This window comes from Protopterus annectens, chromosome 4.part1 (genome assembly GCF_019279795.1).
Source record: "Protopterus annectens isolate FY-2018-M chromosome 4.part1, PAN1.0, whole genome shotgun sequence".
Taxonomy (NCBI): domain Eukaryota; kingdom Metazoa; phylum Chordata; order Ceratodontiformes; family Protopteridae; genus Protopterus; species Protopterus annectens.
Genome location: NC_056734.1, coordinates 407,069,524 through 407,090,636, shown reverse-complemented (window position 1 = coordinate 407,090,636; position 21,113 = coordinate 407,069,524). Strand labels below are relative to the sequence as shown.

At 42.9% G+C, this 21,113-nt stretch overlaps 1 protein-coding gene across 2 annotated transcripts in view; it reads left to right on the top strand.

Moving 5' to 3' along the window:
- The window catches only part of LOC122800889 (interleukin 1 receptor accessory protein), a 1,870,333-nt gene that overhangs the window by 198,200 nt on the left and 1,651,020 nt on the right, over positions 1-21,113 (top strand). The gene's annotated exons all lie outside the window — the stretch shown is intronic.

Genomic DNA, 21,113 nt, shown 5'->3' with positions numbered 1-21,113 from the left:
AATGAGGCAGCTCTGTAAGTAAATTTCCTGTGTTCATTGTTTCAGTATGGGTTTTGCTAGATTCTCTGAAGAAAAAAAATTCAATCAGTAAAATTACCTTTTCAATTTTACTCTGCCAAAATTCACTGAGTAAGCAGTTAGAGACATCTTATCTACATTTCTCAATCAGTTTAAATTCCAGGGCATATTTGAATAGTGAAATGTGTAGAGGGTCAAATAACCCTATTATGTGTTCATAGGCATTAGGCTGTCGGCCCAAGGGCCTACGTAAGCCTAGCCAACAAGGTTCCCGGGTTTACGCCAAACAAGAAAGTTATTTTCCTGTGCCACTGTCGAGCAGAGACACAGACGTGATCCCCTGGGTGTATTTCCTATTTCCCATCCACTCATCAAGATTTTTCTTGAAGAGTGCTAATGAAGAACTTTGCTTGACATAGATGGGTAGCCTGTCCCAAAGTATGGGAAGTCTCTGGGGCAGGAATCTATCCCTCCAGCATGTCCTGTTTATTGTGGTAACAAGGTTTAGGTCCCTAGAGCATGTAGCTCGGAGGGATTGGGATGTCTTTAGGTGTAGCATGTCCAACAGCTCTGGGTTTGACATAGCTTTATATGTTAGGCAGAGATCACCTCGGAGTAGGCGATGTGCTACGGAGTAAAGCTGGAGTTTTTTGAGACGGTCAGTGTAGGGCATTTGTTTGAGGCCAGTAATCCTCTTTGTGAGATACTTCTGTGACCTTTCCAGCTGCTGCAGATGTGTTGTGAGGTACATTCCAAAAGGGGTGTTGTACTCTATAATGGGTCTAATGAGTGTCGAGTAGAGGGGAACAATGACCTCTTTTTTCCTGGATGAAGAACCCTTTTATGATGAGGTGTGCCACATAGAAGGACTTCCTGACTACTGTGGCGATGTGACTATCAAAGAAGAGACTACTGTCCACCTGGGTCCCAAGGTCTCTTATCACACATTCGGTGTTGAGTAGATTGCTGCCTATGTGGTAGTTCATGGGTATAGAGTTTTTACCAAAGGGGATGACACCGCACTTTTTGGCATTGAGCTTGAGGCCATGGCTCTGACACCAGGCATCTGTCTCGGTGAGGCCCTTCTGTAGGATGTTCACATCATTTGGGGACTTGACTATGGCTCCTAGTTTGCAGTCATCTGCAAACTTCATTAGCCAGAGGCCTTCTGTGTTAGCCTGTACTTCAGAGAAGTAGATACCAAACAGGAGAGATCCCAGGACAGAACCCTGTGGTACTCCACTTGTCACTGCTTTGAGGTCAGATTTGGAGTCTGCAACTTTTACAGTGTGGGTTCTGTCAGTGAGCCAGTTGGCAACCCATCTTGTGACATAGGGATTTATACCTAGTTTAGTGAGTTTAGCTAGAATTTCAGAATGGGGGATGGTGTTGAAAGCCTTGGTGAGGTCAAGATAGGCTGTGTGAACCACCTTACCCTCATCTACGGCTTTGGTGACTGCCTCAAAGAAGTCAATCAGGTTCAGGAGGCATGATCTGCCTTTCACAAACCTGAACTGGGTGGGATCCAGAGTTTGGAGGTTACCAATGTCTTTGTTTATGAGTTCCATGATGATACGTTCCATGGCCTTGCAGACCAGGCTCATCCAGCTAATAGGTCGATAGTTCCTGGGATCAGTGGTGGCTCCCCCTTTGTGGAGTGGGATAACTGTTGCTGTGCGCCATTCAGTGGACACAATGCCTGATGTGAGGCTATTATTGGTTCATGTAAAACGCAGCCTGGGATGTTGTCCGGTCCCATGGATGCTGTGTTTTTGGCTTTAGAGAGTGCAGCTTTTACCTGCGTAGTTGTGATTACAGGGACTCTGCATTCTTCCTGTATAGATATGGGCCCTTTAGGGGGTGGGGGCTGCCAGGATGTTGGCAATATCAGTTGGTTCTGTAATTTCGTGCTGTTGTGCTGTAACTCAGTGCAGATCTGGATGTTGCCATCGAGATTCTTGACATAGCTATAGAATGCTTTGTGGTTGTCCTTAAAATTTGTGGTGATTTTGTTTTCGTAGCTAACTTTGGAGGATCTTATAAGGGATCTCAGCTTCTTACTGAGGATGACCAGGAAGCTCCTCCACTCATGGGATTTTACTCTCTTTTGCAACAGTTTCTTCCTTCTGTTGTACAGTTTGTTTATGGCAGGGGACCACCAGATCGGCTTCCATTTTTTGGAGGATAGCATCTTGGTTCTGTTTGAGATAGCACAATCTATGCACTCGTGTAAGTGCTTATAGAGTGCATTTGTGTAGGATTCAGCAGTTGTAACTGTATTGTCCATCTGCATGGGTGTCATGAAGTTCACCACTTCTGTCTTAAGAAGCATGAAGTTGGCTTTGGAGAATTTTTTTACTGTGGTTTCCTTAATGGGGGGTGGGGGGCAGGATGTGGATATCAAGGGTGATTTAGCTTATGGTCGGATCAAACCAACGAGGAGTTTTCAGGTGTGGAACACCTGTCACTCATGTTGGTAATGACTAGGTCTAGGATATTGTTGCCCCTGGTGGGGGTGTGGATAAGTTGATCCAGGGCATTGGATCCAGGGCATTGGATTTTATGAATTCCAGAAAGGGTTGAGCTAAGGAGTTGGTACACGAGTAGCTTTCCCAGTTAATGGTGGGGTAGTTGAAGTCGCCCATTATTAGGGTGTTTGGTTGAACCCTAATATTTTCCAGTACATCAGGAAAAGAGGAGTGGGAATCCTGGGGCATGGTGGGGGATCTGTAGCAAGCTACAGTTTGTATTGCAGTTTTGCCTAGAGTTAGTTGCACTTGGATAACCTCGGATGCGTTATGCTAAGCAACTAGCCTGGAGGTGTGGATATCCTTAATGAAAATGCGACACACCTCTGCCTTTGGTGTTTCGGTCCAGGTTACATGGCCAAAAAGTGTGGTAAGAGTTGTAGCCTGGTAGTGCAGGGGTGCTCTCTGGAGCCTTGAACCAGGTCTCAGTCACTGCACAGATATCAACGTTCTCCATAAGGAGTGCCTTAAGGGAGTGTGTGTAACTGTAAGAATTCAAATCAACAGTTAAGCCACCGAGAACAAGTAAAACTATTACAGAAAGTGCTGTAAAGCTGAAATGTCATTACTTCTGAATCAGTCTTGAAGAGCTTCTGGAAACGGTGGCGAGAGACTCTAAATTGAAATGTTGAATCAATAGCACTGTATGTGGAACTCTGCATTTCATTTTTGCATGCTTGCATAGCTTAACCCTGAATCCCATTGGAAATGGCCTCACAGCCTTGCATCTTGAAAGATTCTAAAAAGATTTTTCTGGTATTTGACTGACTGCAATTTCCACAATTGTCACTTACATTCTTTTAGTGGTAAAGACCGTAAAAAGTACTAGCCTACCTTATCTAACAACTACTTAATATGATTCTACCACTTTATAGATTCATGGAGAGTTACTAAGTATGCAGTCCAGACTTGCAGAGTAGGTAGGTGGAGGCAGAAGGCATCAAACCTTGGACTACAGGCAGCTGCTTGTTAACAGCTCCTAGCTTTAATTCTGTGTGCCAGCTGCCAGATAGCCATCTGTATTCATCCACTGGAATTATCTGTTAACTTTACTCAGTAAACACAGTCTTCACCTGAGTCCATTAAATTACATCTGCAGTGATCACTGCAATAATTGAAATGAACATTGTGCAGTGATTGTCAGTGACAGTGATATCTACAATGCTAGGAATTAATCTTATCCCTACCAGAGTCCTAAGTATAACTTCATATTGATAAACAGAACAGTAGAAACAGAGCACTGTTCCTTTTTATCACACTGCTTACACAAATTATCATTTAACATTTTTATTTTCACCTTTTGGAGGGGAGGCTCCCCTCCACTTCCGGACCGTTGATCTCTCTCTTCCACAGCCTTTTGACCACTAGCTGGCTAAGACCACTTACCAGTTGCCAGTTAGTGTGAGGCAGAGGAAAACAGTCATTCTCTGACCGTTTGCTTTTTTGTTTTTATGCCAAGTGTTTCTCAATCCTTGGCCAATGTACAGAAATGGCAGTTTAGATTTATTTTCATAGATGATTTACTGGTACAGTTTTCCTTATTTATGCCAGGCTTTTGAAGTCCTTAATAAGTGATCCAGCAAAGTGTTACTCCCTCCCATCCACTCGAGCCAAACCACAGGGTCTGCTGAACTCGAGGTGACCATTTTGTTACAGGACCTAAACTGGGACACTTGAGGGCCAACCCGTGAAGCCAGGTCTGCAATGCCATTCTTCCGGCCCCCATGGGAGTGGAGATACGGCCATCATTTCATCTCATACTGGAGCCAGCAGGTTGGCCTCCTGTCCTTCACCCAGCACTGTGGGGATGGCACTCTGTGAACGGCACCACCCAGGCACCAAGAAGCCACATGCCAGAAGGCTTGAAGCAATGCACATTTGTTGGCACCTGGCACCATGGGGGAGAGAGGCTGAGATGTGCTGCAAAATACACAGAGATGGGGTGACCCAGGACCATCTCCCCTGAGGGTTTGAAAACCCTAGGTGCAAGGCAAAGGGGAGAACCAGTGTCACAGAAGTCTGGATGAGGGACTGTCTGAGGCTTTGTGGCCCAGCAGAGTTCCATGAGGCTGGGAAGATCCCCTGAGAGGCTCCAAGAGCACGTGTGACACTGCATGATTTGGCAGCAGTCAGGAGGTATGTAACCTTGGAAAAGAGCTCTCTCGCCTGGGTAGAAGTTTAAGCCTGGAGGGGGTCTGTCCCAGTGGAAGTCTGGACGGGAGAAAGAGGTGGAAAGTGACTGGGACAAGACAGCTCCTGCCTGGGTGAGGGGTTATGGACCATGCGCACTCTAGGAAGGAAGTCTGGAAGGGGTAGAGAGGCAGATAGTAGCAGGGCTGGGTGAGGGGGTCAAGCATAGCTCCCCTCAATGGAAGTCCTTAAGGTTGCGACTGGTGGACAGCAGCAGGGCCTGGAGAGCTCCTGCCTGGGTGATAGGGATCAGGCAGAGTTCCCCATGATGGAAGTCCTTGTGGAAGCACCAGGGTGGATGGTGGAGGGGCCTGAAGAGCTCCTGCTGAGGCAAAGGCATCCAACTTCACCCCATAACTGACTGCATCCTTGAAAGATCTCAAAGCCTCCAGAGCTGCTCTGGATGAGAAAGCAGGGGGACTCTGAAGCCTTCATGAGAACATGTCTGCCCCTCAGAGGCCGAGGGGAGTTCCAGAGGGGCAGACAGGATCAGAGCGGAAGCTCCCCTAAGAAGATCCGAGGGCATGAGCGATCCGGCATGATTTGGCAGCCTACAGGAGACATGGAGGTGGCAAGAGTCCTCAGAGTTGCTCAAGATGGGAAAGCAGTGGGACTGGCTGCCCCGGGAAGCCAGGTTACCATTCAGACTGAGCGGTCTAAACTGAGACATTTCTGTGTCCCGAAGACAATGTTCAGGATTTCAGGACAGAGACTTCCAAACTGGGACTGTCCTGGAAAAACTGGGACTGTTGGTCACCTTGGCTGAACTGTAGACACCTGCATTGTAACTGGTTTCCCACCTCAACTCTAGTCCACACAATTGGCCACTTTCAACTTTTTTTTTGACTGGTAAGTTAAATGTTCCCATCTTCATTGTCCTGTTTAATATGCAGATCATGTGTTTACAATGTGTCATACAAGTTAAAATAAGATGAGAATAGTGCCCACCAAAGTGTATTGTGAGGCATACATCTGAAAGCTAGGTATCATCAGGTTGGCTGCATTGTGGTATAAGCCCTGTAAATATATACATTCATAGTAAGTACTAGGCTAGCTGCACTTGTGGGCCATTTTAAGCCTGGTCAGTTTCCATTTTTGTGCTCGGAATAACCTATCCAATTTAATTATAGATTGGCCTTATCTATCCCATGGTTGATGGTTGTATATTAAACTTGGTGAGAACAAATGATCATACTGTAGATAACTTGAGATGACCCATGCGTGGGATAAAGCATTTAGGAGCTGCCTCTGTACATTAATAGTATGGGGGCAGTCCCGGGGTAAAAGTTTCTGTTTCTCATCTGTAACTCCATTCTGTTGATGTTGCAGAAGGGGTTTAGATCCTTAGGCAGAGTATTTCTAATGCCATTTGACTTTCCAATGTGCAGTAAACCTATCAGTATTGTTTTGGAGGGTGCTAGAGACAGGTCACCTCTTAGGAGTTTGTAGGATACCGAGTATAGTGATGGGGCTTTGTCATTAATGTACGACATGTTCTTTAGGCCTTGTATCCTTTTAGTAAGTTATTTGTGTGCATACCATTTGTGGCATGTGTCTAGACAGATACATAACAAGGGGGCATTATATTCAATGATTGGCCCAGTGAGGGCTGAGTAAAGGGGGACAATGATATCCCTAGATCAAGATGCAATCCCATTATTTATAACCTGTGCAATATAGATCACCTTTCTTACAACAATGGACACATGTTGGTCAAAAGTTAGGTCACTATCCACATAAGTTCCCAAATGCCAAACAACTGGGTCAACTCTTAAGGTTGTAGTGTCAATGTGGTAGTTCCCTGGGATAGATAACTTCCCAAAGGGTACAGTAATGCATTTACTGACGCTTAGTTTGTCCATGATTTTGACACCAGTTATTTATTTGGAGCAAACCTTCCTGCAAGATGTCCAACTCCTTTGGGGATTCAGTGACTGCTCTTAGCTTGCAGTTATCTGCAAACGTAGTCAGCCAATGGCCTTTGTTATTGCATCTCTCAGTCTTTCGGCTTTTACTGGTTAGGGGTCTTCACAGCAGAACTCCGGTCAGCAGATGATTGGCAGTGGATTTTTATGGTGCCGAGTTGCCAGCCCGACATTCAAAGAAGGCACACTCATTCATGCACGCACCTACCTGCATGTCTTTAGACATCACTCGATCGCGGGGAGGATGTGCAGACTCCACACAGAAGACGCTCCAGCCAAGAATTGAACAGGAGAACCTCTTGCTGTGAGGCGACAACGCTAACTGCTGCACCACTGCGGCTTCCCTTTGTTATTGCATCTACTTCAGAAAAGTAGATGCCAAACAGGAGAGCTCCAAGCACAGAACCTTTGGAGACTGCACTAGTGATCGGCCTCTTTGTAGAGGTAACTTCCCTATTTTGATTATTTGTGTCCTGTCTGTGAGACAGTTGGCAACACAGCGGGTGACATGAGTGTTTGTTCACAGTTTATTTAGCTTTTCCACTATGCCCAAGTGAGGAATTACATGTTAATTGTATGCTGTGCTGAGTTTTTCCTTATAAATGCATGCCTTTTTTTCAGAGAGCAAAAATTAAATTTGCTGCTTCAGCTATGATTCATCAGGTTGCAACTTGCTGAGGAACCAAATAGCCAAGGACAACTAGTTGGAAAGTCAACCCAATGAAAAAATTAAATATTAGCTTTCTTGCTGGAAGAGTAAACTTTCCAGCCAACTAAAATTATATATGCACCAATTTCAAAGCTGGAACAACATGAAGAAAAGGGAAATATGGAAAACCAAGTGAATCACTACTGGTGCACCCTTAGTGTTTTGCTGATGTGCATATCAGTTTCACAGCATCCAATGCGTTAAGTGTCTCAAATCATCTTCCTTGTTGTTATTGTGCACGAATGATGCTGCAACTGTTGAAGTCTGTGGATGCATATGATGCTTTCCCTGTGCTGATAGCACAGAGGACAAAGTTCATTATTTACACCCTGACGTCAGGGTACAGAAAACATTAATTTTAAAAGTTTTTTTTTTTTTTAATGGTGGAAAGCGTTACCTGCTGGAGGAGAAACACTGGATTTGAAATTTGTGCACCATGATGGTATACAGGTAAGATTGTCATCGGATCATTTTATTAATGCACCTGCAGGGATTTTGTATGGAAAGTGGCAATTGGGGAGATGAACTCAACTAATAAGTCTCATCCAGTTTGCATGGGACTTGATGTAGGGAAACTACATATACATGGTATATAATGCACTGTACTCACATTGTTTTAAAAATAATGTGGAAGGTGTCAGCAGTTGACACTCTTTTTGTATTATGAGAAATGGAATGCTCATAAAAGGCAGAATTCGCAGACCATTTATGTCCTCTGAACTAAGGATATTTTTGTAAGGTAATAATGCTGGCTTGTGATTCAGAAAATGTCTGCAGCTGTGCCATACCATGCCTTAGACTGAGTTTCAGTAAGGGGTCGATGTATGTGCTTTCGCTATGTATGAATCTTGGAGTGTTTTACTAAAGCTTCTGTTTGAGAGCAGGAATTAGCTGCATGCTTAAAACATAAATGCATAGTGAAAACAACAACTTCATAGTACTGGCTATTTAGTATACTCTTTACTCTGTGTAATTCTTCAGACATTTCTTTCAGTTAAACAGGTTTACCTTTGCTCTAATATGATTATGTAAAACAAAACATCCCACAAAGGAGCAATACAAATTAAACCATGCCACCCCTGTTTTATTGTATGTTCAATATCATGATCACTGCTGCAGTAGCCTTAGCTGTATGGGTTATATCCTGCCAAGGATGTAACAGATGGCCAGCATTCAAAGCTTCAGGGTGCCTTCCACATGCCCAAACAGTCTAGCAGCTTGAGCTTAGCTGACCTAAAAGAAAGGTTTGGGTACCATTCCCTCCAGAGCTTTAGTGTCGCCCAAGAGAACACTCCACTGAGGTATTCAAGGATAGACAGTCCGCTTGTGCTGTTTCTTTCTGGGAAGATAAGTTCACTTTGGGGGGGGGGACCCTCCATTCAATAATTTTTGTTTTATCTGTACTTTCTTCTTCAGGGAAGTTATTTTAAAGATAGGAGTTTGTGCTTTAACAAACTGTTATCAGACTGGATTGGACTGTACTGTACAATGGGAGTGCTCTTTTTCCTGTAGGTTTAAAAGTTGTTACTGACAAACCTCTTCATTTGTGTGGAAAAATTGTGTGTATATCACTGGAAAAATTTGTTAAATTGCTTTTTGTGTTTGTCTGTGAAACAGAAGTGACTTTTAAAGACTTTGCTTCTTGTTTTTCCCAGGAAAGAGAGACCATTTTTGGCTTGACTATGGAACAGTCTATGCAGTTGGCCCTTCTTCCAGCCACAAAAAGAAAAAGGTATGGAAACATCCTTTGCCACCACAGCAGACTAGCAGTTTGCCTCAGCCACAGGTAGGTGGGTTTTGAACATAGTCTCCCAAGGATACAGATTCCACTTCCACACACTACCAATCCCAAATTGTTGCCCAGACCTACCCCCAAATCAATGAGCAGAGGCCCAACAGTAGGTTCTCTCTCTTCTCAGTATCAGGGATATTCAACCTGTCCCAGCAGAACAAAGGGGACAAGGTTTTTATTCAAGACTTTTTCTGGTACCAAGAAAAGACAACTCATGGTGTCCTATCCTGGACCTCTCTATTCTCAACGCCTTTCTGGTGGTTTCAAAATTCAAAATGTTAACTCTTCAACAGCTTCTTCCTGTGTTAGCCAAGGATGCCTGGCTGGCAGCCCTAGACTTAAAGGAAGTTTACCTGCACATCCCAGTAAGGGAATCTTGCAGGAAATACCTACGCTTCAGGGCAGGCTCCATGTACTATCAGTTCTCTGCACTTCCCTTTGGCTTATCTACTGTGCCCAGGGTATTCACAAAGTGTCTAGCTCCAGCCATTGCATTTTGCAGGCAGAGAAATATTCAAAGTTACCCATACTTGGACGATTGTCTGATTCAGGCAGAAAGCCAGGACTTGCTATTACAACACCTGGCATTCGTAAAGAAACTTCTAACCTCACTGGCATACACCATCAACGAAAAGAAATCTCACCTAGTACCCTGGCAACAGATTGTATTCCTGGGAGCAAGCTTGAACACAACTTCCCAGATGGCATTCCTCACTCCAGAGAAACAAGTTTATTTGACAACCTACTTCAAACTATTGACCACAAAACCCAGCTATTTGCAAGGAAAATACTGCAAGCCCTGGGGTTCATGGCCTCTTGCATTCTACTAATTCCATATGCAAGACTGCATATGAGGAAACTCCAATGGTATCTAAAAAGCCTATGGTGTCAACATTCTCAGGACCTGGAAACAATTTCTATCATTCCTTGTATGAAGACAGAGTTCCTTTGGTGGGCAGAGGCCTGCTACCACAACAAGGGACTCCCTTTCACTCTACCCCTGCCACCCACACCCTAACAACAGACGCATCAGACTATACATGGGGGGGGGTCTTACATGGCAGGGCAGTACATTCAAGGCAAATGGAACCTGAGACAGGTGCACCTGCATATCAATCAAAAAGAAATGTTAACTGTACAGAATGATCTGACAGCCTTCAAAGACGGTATTCTTCCAGGACAACTACTGGTAAAGACAGACAAATACCACAGTTATGTGGTACATAAACAAGTAGGGGGGAATCCACTCGTACCCTCTCTACAGACTAGCCATGGTTTTGTGGAACACAGCCTTGAGCTACCAAGTACACCTACAAGCTCAATTCCTGCTAGGCAAACTAAATTCATTGGCAGACGACTTGAGCAGAAATCCCATGGACCCAGATGAATGGAAACTAGAACCCAAAATATTCAACCTCCTTGAGGAACAAATGGGGAACTCCAGAGGTAGACCTGTTTGCCTTCCCTCAGAACTACCAGTTGAACAAATTCTGCACAAGAACTCCCCACAGTCAAGCTTTGAAAGTGGATGCCCTCTCCTTTACCTACGAAAGCCTCTCGGTTTATGCCTTTCCCCCTCTAATTCTCCTCTCGAAGGTTCTACTAAAGATCAAACACGTCATGCCAAGGACAGTACTGATTGCACCAGACTGGCCACGCCAACACTGGTACCCCCTCTTGCGCAGTATAACACTGCTGCAACCATGGCACCTGCCTCAGACCCCTTCCCTGCTGTCCCAGCAGGTGGGCCAGATTCAGCACCCTCAGTTTCAAAACCCTGAATCTTGCAGCCTGGCTAATTCCTTGAGCTCTCCTCTAGCATCCCTCAGTAAGCAGGTGCTGGATGTCATTGTGGAGGCAAGGAGGCCTAGTACTAGAAAATCCTACGCTGAAAAGAGGAAAAGATACTGTTCCTGGAGCTAGGCTCAGGGGATGGGCACAACTCTGCCCAGGTTACCTCATATTCTACAGTACTTAACAGAATTGCTCCACAAGGGCCTATCCTTCTCGTCAATTAAAATTCATGTCTCTGCCATTTCAGCACATTATAATACTGAGCCACTGCTCTTCTCTCACCCCTTGCTAAAACAATTCCTTAGAAGGGCCAACAATTTAACCCCCCCCCCCCCAGGAGAGCTCCCACTCCAGCCTGGGACCTTAACTTTGCATTGGAAAAGCTCCTCACCCCACTTTGAGCCAGCTTCAACAGCAGAGTTGAACTTCCTTTCTTGGAAAATAGCCTTCCTTCTAGCCATCACTTCAGCAAGAAGAGTGTCTGAATTAAAGGCCCTCATGGCAATGGAACCCTTCATTATCTTCCATGTGGACAGGGTTTCCCTCAGGACTAATCCTTCCTTTATGCCCAAGGCGGTGTCTAGTGTGGCCCTAAATCAGTACATTCATTTGCCTGTGTTTTTCCCTAATCCACAAAACAAAGGTGAACGAATACTGCAATCTCTGGATGTGCACAGACAACTTTGATTTTACTTGGACAGGACTAAGCCTCTCAGAAAATCTGAACAGCTGCTTTGCTGCAGGGGCAGAGGGGAAGGCCATTTCAAAGCAAGCCATTTCCAAATGGATAGCCCATTGCATTCATTTCTGCTACAAGAACCATGGAAAACCTACCCCACAGGGGATAAGATCACATTCCACCAGGGCTGCATCTACCTGTGCGGCTTTTCTCAGAGGAGTCTCTACCAGGGACATCCTAGAAGTTGCTACCTGGAGCTCTGTACATACCTTCACCAAACATTACCACATGCCTATCTTTTCTAAATCCAGAGCTGGATTTGCCACTGCAGTCTTGCAGGGCTTAATAGCTGGCCATAATGCTCTTTAACTTCCTCCTCCCTTCCTTAGCTTTGGGAATCAACCCAAATGTGATGACTGCAGCAGTGAAACCTGAAGAACATAGTACAGTTGTGTACACTTACCATAAATGTAGATGTTCAAGTGTATTCACTATTGCAGTCCTGGTTATCCTCCCTCCAGGCCCCTGACTTCTCTTGGCTCTACCTTTCCTTCTTGTTTGGTATATTTATTTTTTCTGGTGTATTTGCTTTTTGATGGGGGTGTACCATACCATACCATATAATTGCTTCCTACTGTGGGGGGCACCTGACATCTGGGGCAAGAAAAACTGTTGTAATGATGTCGGCTGCATGTTTTATACCCCTGACGTCATGGAAGAAGAGACAGCATCCGATGCAGAAATCTGAAGACTCTGATATTCTGGCCATCTGAGGGCTACCTGCAGGCAGATAACCCAAATGTGATGACTGCAACAGTGAATACACTCAACACCTACATTTATGGTAAGTGTACACAACTGTACTTTTTCACTGTTTGTTGGTAGGAAAGGATAGCTTGTTAACAAGATTTATTTTGATTCATATTTTGTTGTTTTACCTTTAATTTCGCTGTTGGTTGTTAGAAAGGGCTAGGTTTCAGGTACTCAAGCTCTAGGCATCCAAAGGGACCTAGACAGCTATAAATTCACAGAGACTGCAGAGAGGAAAAGCCAGAGCATATCTCAACAATCCTGCCTTGGTTTGTGATTTATTGATGCTTACTGTTAAGAAGTGCAACTGCGAGTGATAAGTGAGCAGAAGTTACTGCGCAAATTCATGCACAACATAAAGGAATTACAGCTTTTGTCTGGCTTGCAGAACTTGTACAGTCAGAACAACTTTACTGTACTTACTTTAGTATTTAGTTGTATATTGCTTGATATTGCTTGTGTGATTTTTGTTATATAAGTTGATTTAAGTTCTCTTTGAATTCTGTGGTTACAGATTTTGATTATTTTTTCTTTTACAATATTTTATTCCTTTAAAGGTGAATATGAATTCCTTAAATGAGTATGAAATTAATGATTTGCTGTTGCACAAATATCTTGTACAGTATAATAAATGCTATGCATATTTAAAGGTAATGGCTGATAACTGGTGATCTGTGTTCCTCACGTCAAAATTTGGATGATTTGCTTACCATTGTTAGAAATAAATCTAGACTTACTGATGATGATTGCACTTGTGCAATTGGCACAGCTTTAAGAACTGTTGTTGCATATATTACTGACTGGACTGGTGAGGTAAATAATGTTAAGCAAAGAACAAATAGAACGCATTTAGGAAATGATGTATGTATTGTCTGTAAAAATCATTCATCCCCTATGAAACAAGATGATGCCCCTGACAACTTTGGAATCCTGGATGCAAGTATTCAGCAATCTGAGGATCCAGATTGTTTAGAAGGAAACAAAAAAGGAAAGAAAGGAAGACGTTCACAACAAATAAGAAAAAAAAAACGGATTAATGGCTGTAAAGTAAAGAGAGTACATACTAAAAGGGACACTGCTTTATTAAGTAACACACAGGTTACAGGGAGTGATAATATTTTTCTACCAAAAAACCTTCAGTCTACAGAAAAAGGCATCATTTTTCCAAAAGAGAAAGTAGAAAAAAAGAGGCAAGGGGCAGGTGAAAAGGAAGAAATCAAAACTGAACGTGGAAGGACTGAAGAACATTACTGTAAGAAAAAAGAAGAAAGACAGATGTTGACTACATGGCTCAAGCTGTGGATTTACAATGCCAGCTGGATGATAATTTAATACTCAATGAAAACAGTGGAATTAATAAGACTAATAGTGCTGAAGATCTATCCTTCTTAACAATTGATAGAGCAGAAATGACTGTATTAGAAGCTGAAGATTCTTTAGAACTGGATAAACAAATACATTCTTGTAATTGTAGATTCAATTATTAGAGGAAGTGATACTTATATTTGCAGAGAAGATAATGAACATCGAATAGTGTTATGTTTGCCAGGAGCAAAATTAGAAGATGAGACAAGCCTTGGAACACCTTAATGTAAGGAAGTATGGATCTGTTTTTATTCATGTCGGTACAAATGATCTCATCTGCAAGGATTTTCCGAATGTTAGTAGGAAACTGACAAGCCTCTTAGATAGTATAGCTTGTACTGGTGTTAGGCTGTATTTTTCACAATTCACCTATAGAAAGGATAGTCATGTCACGGTAAATGAAAAGATTTTTTTGGGGTAGATACCTACATGGAAAAAAATGTCCCGGTTTAAAAAAAATGGAAATGTGTAGGGCATCCAAGTCTAGTTTTGGGCACATGTATTCAGACAGGATGGCATGCATTTGTCAAGATCAGGGAAGAGAATTTTTACAGCAGATATTTTGCAATATTTCATGATTACTGGGCAGGATTTTTGCCGGGTCAAAAATGTAACCGTTCACAGATAGAAACATTTGATGCATCTCTGATGGTTGTTAATGCTAGGAGCATTAATAACAAAGTCTTTCATTGGAAAATTTGCTACGTTCTTACAAGATTGAGTTATTTTTTGTGAAACATGGTTTAAGAACAGTGATTGGAAACAAGTTCTGTCAGTGTATTAATGTTTTTACAGTAACGGACATTCTAACAAAAAAATCAGGTGGAGGTTTTATGCTAGGGATTAAAGATGGTTATGAGACGGGTGATTATTAATGTTCAGTGATAACAACAATACTATAGACTGTGTAACTGTGACAGTAAAGACAACCCTGGAACATACAACAATTCTTGGAGTGTATAGGCCACCATAGTCAAGGAATTCATACATTTCTTGCATGAAACCACTGGACGGAAGAATAATAATATTAGCTGGGGACTTAAATTTACCAGAAACCGACTGTAGTAGTATTGATTCAGCAACATTAGTAATGAAATTATTCACAACGTATATTCAGGAACAACAGTTGCTTCAGATTGTATAAAAAAAAAAAATACCAGAGGATGGGACATACTAGACATTATTTGTGTTCCTAAAGAAATTACTGTTACTTGAAGTCAAGTTTTACCACCCTTGATGGGCAGTGATCATGGGGTTATAAAGGTTAATTTGTTGCTAGATAATTCCTCCAAACTGAAATCTAAACCAATGCACAGAAGGTTTATTACAGATTTTATGGAAGCAAAACAGTATGTAAAACTAACTGGAGAGAGGTGTTCAGTGGAAAAACTGTAGATGGAATGTGAAAAGTTTTGAAAGAGAATTTGTTAAAAAATGTTTAACATCAGGATCTAGACATACAACATGAATGGGATATATTTCCATAAGAACAAGATATCTAATTAAGGTGAGAGATAAAAAAAAATATAAGAAATGGGACAGAAGTCGAACTACAACTTTGAAAACTGAAATAAGCTAGGCAAACAGACTAAGCATAATGTGAGACAAGATCAAGAAAAAATGTATGTAAAGATATTGAACATAATAGGAAACCATTTTATAATTACATAAGATGTGGAATGAGTAAAGACATACAAATTGATAAAGTGCTTGGAAATTCTAAAATTTATTATCAGACACGAGGTTATCATATGCAAACAGTTACAGTTTGGCTTCACAAAGAGTGATGAGTTGTCCTAGTGACATCCAGGTAACCTCAGATACTGGTATTAAATTAGATTATATTGAAAAAGAGCAAACTGGATCCAAACAAAGCACAGGGAGGAAACAGAATTAGTAACAATGACCTAGAGCAATTCAGCAAGAACTAACAGTACCACTGTATCTATTATTCACTAGGTCATATAAATATGGTGAGATTCCTCAAGATTGGAAGCATGCACTTATTAAATCATGCACTTATTAAACCTGTCTTTAAGGGAAAGAGGAGTAGGATAAACCCAGAGTCATATAGACTCCCTTGTTCATGCTGTGGAAAAATAATGGAGAAAGTAATATTGGATACGTTATTGTCAGATAGGTTGGGACTTGAATCCATATATCAGCATGCATATGTTGAAAATAGATCTATTACCACTTGTAACATGATGTTCTATAACAAACTCACCAGTCAATGGTTTCCTCTCCAGTCCAGCTGGTGAATCTGGGAATTTTGAGGCAATGTTACAACTGTCTCATATGTACTCGGACAACCCTCTCCTCCTCCAAACAGGTTCAAATATATGTGAGAGATGCAACTATTTAGCCAAACTGGAGGCTGAGCTCTCTCATCTCAAAACTGGTGTAACCAGTCAGGATGAGAAGGTAACCTCACACAACACAATTCTAGTATCACATAGTCCCACCACATCAGCGAACCAAACACATAAATACACAAAAACATACTCGGAGGCTCTAAATAAAAATCTACCTAAGCAACAGAGACCTCCAAAGCAGACATCCAAGCAAACGCTACCTCAAAACAAAACACACACAACACATAACCCACAAAGTCAGTGTGCCAAGCAGCCACAGCCCTTAAGGCTGAATAACACACCTGATACTCTTGTAATAGGTGACTCTATTGTCAGACACACTGGCGTCCTGCTCACCAGGCTGAATAAAGAGAAGGTCACGGTGAGCTGCCTGTCGGGTGCTAGGATCCGCCACATAACGCAAGCACTCGGGTCACTCCAAAGCAAATACAAATATGACTCAGTCATTGTACATGCTGGTGTGAATGACCTGAGACGTACCTCCCTGGACTATATGAAAAGAGACATAGAGGAGCTCTCTGATCATGTAGCCCAGGCTGGTATGACCCTGACCTTGAGCAGCATCTTACCCTCACCTAGAATGATGCCACAGTACAAAAACAAAATGATTGATTTTAACAATTGGCTAAAATTTTGGTGTCATTCAAAGGGGATCCAGTGTCTGTCAGCCTGGGATGACATGCTCGACAAGCCACGTTGCTTCGCTAGGGACGGCTTGTGCCTGTCACCACTGGGCTTTCGGATATTGGCAAAGGCTCTTGCCACCCCCATAGTGCCTTTTTTAGGCAAGGCTCAAAAGTCAAACCCAACCCCATAGACAGCACAAGGAACAAGAAACTAAGGGTAATGCTGCTAAACGCCAGAAGTCTTAACCTCAAGATGCATGCACTCAAAGCTCTCCTCAGTATGGAGAACATCAATATTTGTGCAGTGACAGAAACCTGGTTCAAGGCTCCAGAGAGCACCCCAGCACTACCAGGCTATACCTCATATCATGCTTTTCGGCCCCAAAACCCAGACCGAACCACAAAAGGAGGGGGAGTTTCCATATTTATCAAGGATATCCACACCTCCAGGTTAGTGGCATTGCACGAAGTTTCGGAGACCATCCATGTGCAACTAACAGTGGGCAAGACTGCTTTTCAGTTTATAGCATCCTACAGACCACCCTCTCAAAGTCAGGAATCTCACTGCTTTCCTGAAAACATTGGAGAACATGAAGATCTCTCGAACACCATTATATTGGGTGACTTCAACTACCCAAACATTGACTGGGAGCACTACTCAAGCCCCAGCACCTTAGCCCAAAGGTTCCTGGAAATTATAAACTCAAATGCTATGGAACAACTAGTCACCACTCCCACAAGAGGGACAACATACTAGACCTGATCATTACCAACATGGGGACTCTATGCTCCACACCAGAAGTATATCCCTCATTGGTAAGATCAGACCATAAATTAATTTCAGTGGATGTCCACATCCCGACCCCACCCCCAACCCAGAAAACCACAGTGAAAAACTTCTCAAAAGCGAACTTCTCACTTCTCAAAACCGAAGGGGAATCTTTCAAGGCCCCAGGGCCAGTGGAAACTACGGCCCAAACTGCAGAATCCTATATAAACGCATTCTACGGACATCTCCAGGAATGCATGGATCATGCTATCCCAAACAAAACCAACTTCCCAATCATCCAAAGGCAGGCGTCCAGTCTGGTGGACCCCTGCCATAAATAAACTGTACAACAGAAGGAGGAAGCTACTACATGATAGAGCAAAATCCCTAATAGGGAAGGCATCTCTGATCAGTACTAGCAAAAAATTACGATCCCTCATAAAATCCTCCAAGGCCAGCTTCGAGAGAAAAATTGCACAGGACACCAAAGACAATCATAAGGCTTTTTTCAGTTATGTTAGAAACCTGGGATGCAACTCCCAGACTTGTTCTGAATTGATTCTAAACGACAAAAAATACACTAAACCCACAGACATCGCCAATATCCTGGCAGACAGGTTCAGTGCAAACTTCTCCACCCCCCCCCCCAAAAAAAGAGCAAGTATCTATCCCGGCAGAGGGCTGCCTCCCAAACATCTCTGATGCTCAGGTGAAGGCTGCCCTCTCCAAAGCAAAAAACACTGCTTCCATGGGACCAGATGGCGTCCCAGGTTGCGTCCTACATGAACTCCAAGAGGAACTAATTCCTCAAATAAAACAGCTATACAATCTCAGCCTCACTACAGGATATGTGCCCACAGAATGGCGTACAGCAGCAGTGGTCCCACTCCACAAAGGTGGAGTCTCTACGGACCCTGGAAACTATCGCCCCATAAGCCTGACTAGCTTAGTCTGCAAGGCTATGGAGAGGATCATCATGGAGCTCATAAACAAAGACATTGGGGACCTACAGACACTAGATCCTACCCAGTTCGGCTTTGTCAAGGGCAGATCCTGCCTTTTGAACCTGGTTGACTTCTTCGAAACTGTCACCAAAGCCATAGATGAAGGGAAGGTAGTCCACACAGCCTATCTGGACCTTGCAAAGGCATTTGACACAATACCCCACTCAGGCATCATAGATAAGTTATCCAGCTTAAATATAAACCCCTATGTCACAAGATGGGTTGCAAACTGGCTCAAAGACAGAACCCACAGAGTGAGAGTTGCTGGAGCCATGTCAGACTCAAAACCGGTCACAAGTGGCATCCCACAGGGTTCTATCCTGGGACCACTCTTGTTCGGTATATACTTTTCCGAGGTACAGGCAAACGTGGGAGGACTATGGCTCACCAAGTTCGCAGACGACTGCAAACTGGGCGCCATAATCAACTCTCCAGCTGACACAAACATCCTTCAAAAAGGTCTCACAGAGACAGATAACTGGTGCCAGCGCCATGGTTTAAAGCTAAATGCCAAAAAATGTATAGTGATACCCTTTGGCAAAAACAATGTGCCCACAAATTACCACATAGGCAGAAACCCATTAAGTACAGAGAAAGTTATTAGGGACCTGGGGACCCAAGTTGATAGCAATCTCTCCTTTGAAAACCACATTGCCAAAGTGGTTAGAAAGACCTTCTACATAGCCCCACCTCATCACGAAGGGTTTCACATCTAGATCAAGAGAGGTAATCGTGCCCCTTTATTCATCCCTCATCAGGCCCATCATAGAATACAATGCCCCTTTGGGATGTACCTTACCCGACACCTGCAGCAATTAGAAAGACCCCAAAAGTATCTCACCAAGAGGATCAAGGGTCTCAAACAGATGCCATATGCTGCTCAGTTAAAAACTCCAGCTCTACTCAGTTGCATACCGCCTACTTCGAGGCGATCTATGCCTGACATACAAAGCTATGTCAGATCCAGAATTAATGGACATGCTCCACCTCAGTAAATCTAAATCCCTTAGAGCCACCTTTCGAGGGACTTGAACCTCAGCACAGAAATAAATAGAACTTGCTGGAGGGACAGGTTCATAACCCAGAGGCTCCCTTTGCTCTGGAATAGAATTCCAGTTCATGTGAGGCAGAGCACCTCACTGAATCTCTTCAAGAAGAATCTCGATAGGTGGATGGGGGATCGTAGGTTTGTCCCAGGGATTACTCCCGTGTCACTATTAGACAGAGGCACAGTAAACTAAACCTTAAAAAGGGCACAGTATACTCAAATCAAGGGGTGGCGAAAGCCATACAGAATCGGGCTAGGCTTATAATTGCCCCAGGGCAGATAGCCTAGTATGAACCTATAATATATTTTATTAACAGCTATGAATGAAAATTTGTGCTGTGATGTAGTTTATATAAATTTAACTTCAGCATTTGACAGGGTCATACACAAAGCACTGATAAGTAAATTAGAACTAGGTATTTGATGCACTCTTGATAAGATGGATAGCTGCATGGCTTACAAATAGGACATGGCAAGTATCACAGAGCAACTGGACAGGTGAAATTCTTGGTTACAGTCAGGGTGTCCCACAGGGCTCTGTCCTAGGCCCTTATTTGTTTAGCTTGTATCTTTCAGACTTAACTTTTTTCATCTGAGGTGTTCTACAGTCTATATGCAGACAACCTAAAATTGGGTACACTGATTACATGTGTTACAGATAAGGCAAGTCTACAAAATGTTGTTGTGTCTTTCGGCTTTTCCCGGTTAGGGGTGGCCACAGCGGAACTCCGGTCCGCTAATGATTGGTAATTGATTTTTGCGTGCCGAGTTACCAGCCCTGACGCACAACCTTCAACGAAGGTACGCCCATTCACGCATGTCTCCATGCAGAAGACGCTCTAACTGAGAATCGAACAGGACAGCATCTGACTGTGAGGCGACAGCGCTACCGCAGCACTAACTTGACTAAATAGTCACAGGAGAATAATATGCTGATAAATGCATCACAAACTAAATGTATGAGATTTGGGAGACATAAATCGAAAGGTGAATATTTAATACAGCACACAGTGATTGAAACTGTAGACTCATTTAAGGACCTGGGTATATGGGAAGATTCACCTATAAGTTTTTCTAATCATATCAATCAATTGGTTAATGATGGTTATAGAACTGTTAGTTATATAAAAAGATTTATAAAGTCTAGGAAATCAAAAATGATGCAGTCATTGTTAGTTACATTAGACCCAAACTCGAGTATGGGAATAACAATATGGAAACCCTATAAGAAAACAAGCATGAGTAAATTGGAAAGAGTACAGCGGAAATATACCAAGGGCATCCATGGATGTGAAATTTTAAGTTATTATGAAAGACTAAAATATCTGTTTTATAGATATCTAACAGGAGATCTTATTCAGGGTATATAGGACATTTAGAAACATCTACCTCTGGGCATGTTTGGGGTTATCAAAAAATACTAGACAACCTGTGTAGAAGATTCTATAGAAATGAGAAGTGTACTAATTGGTTCTTTGACA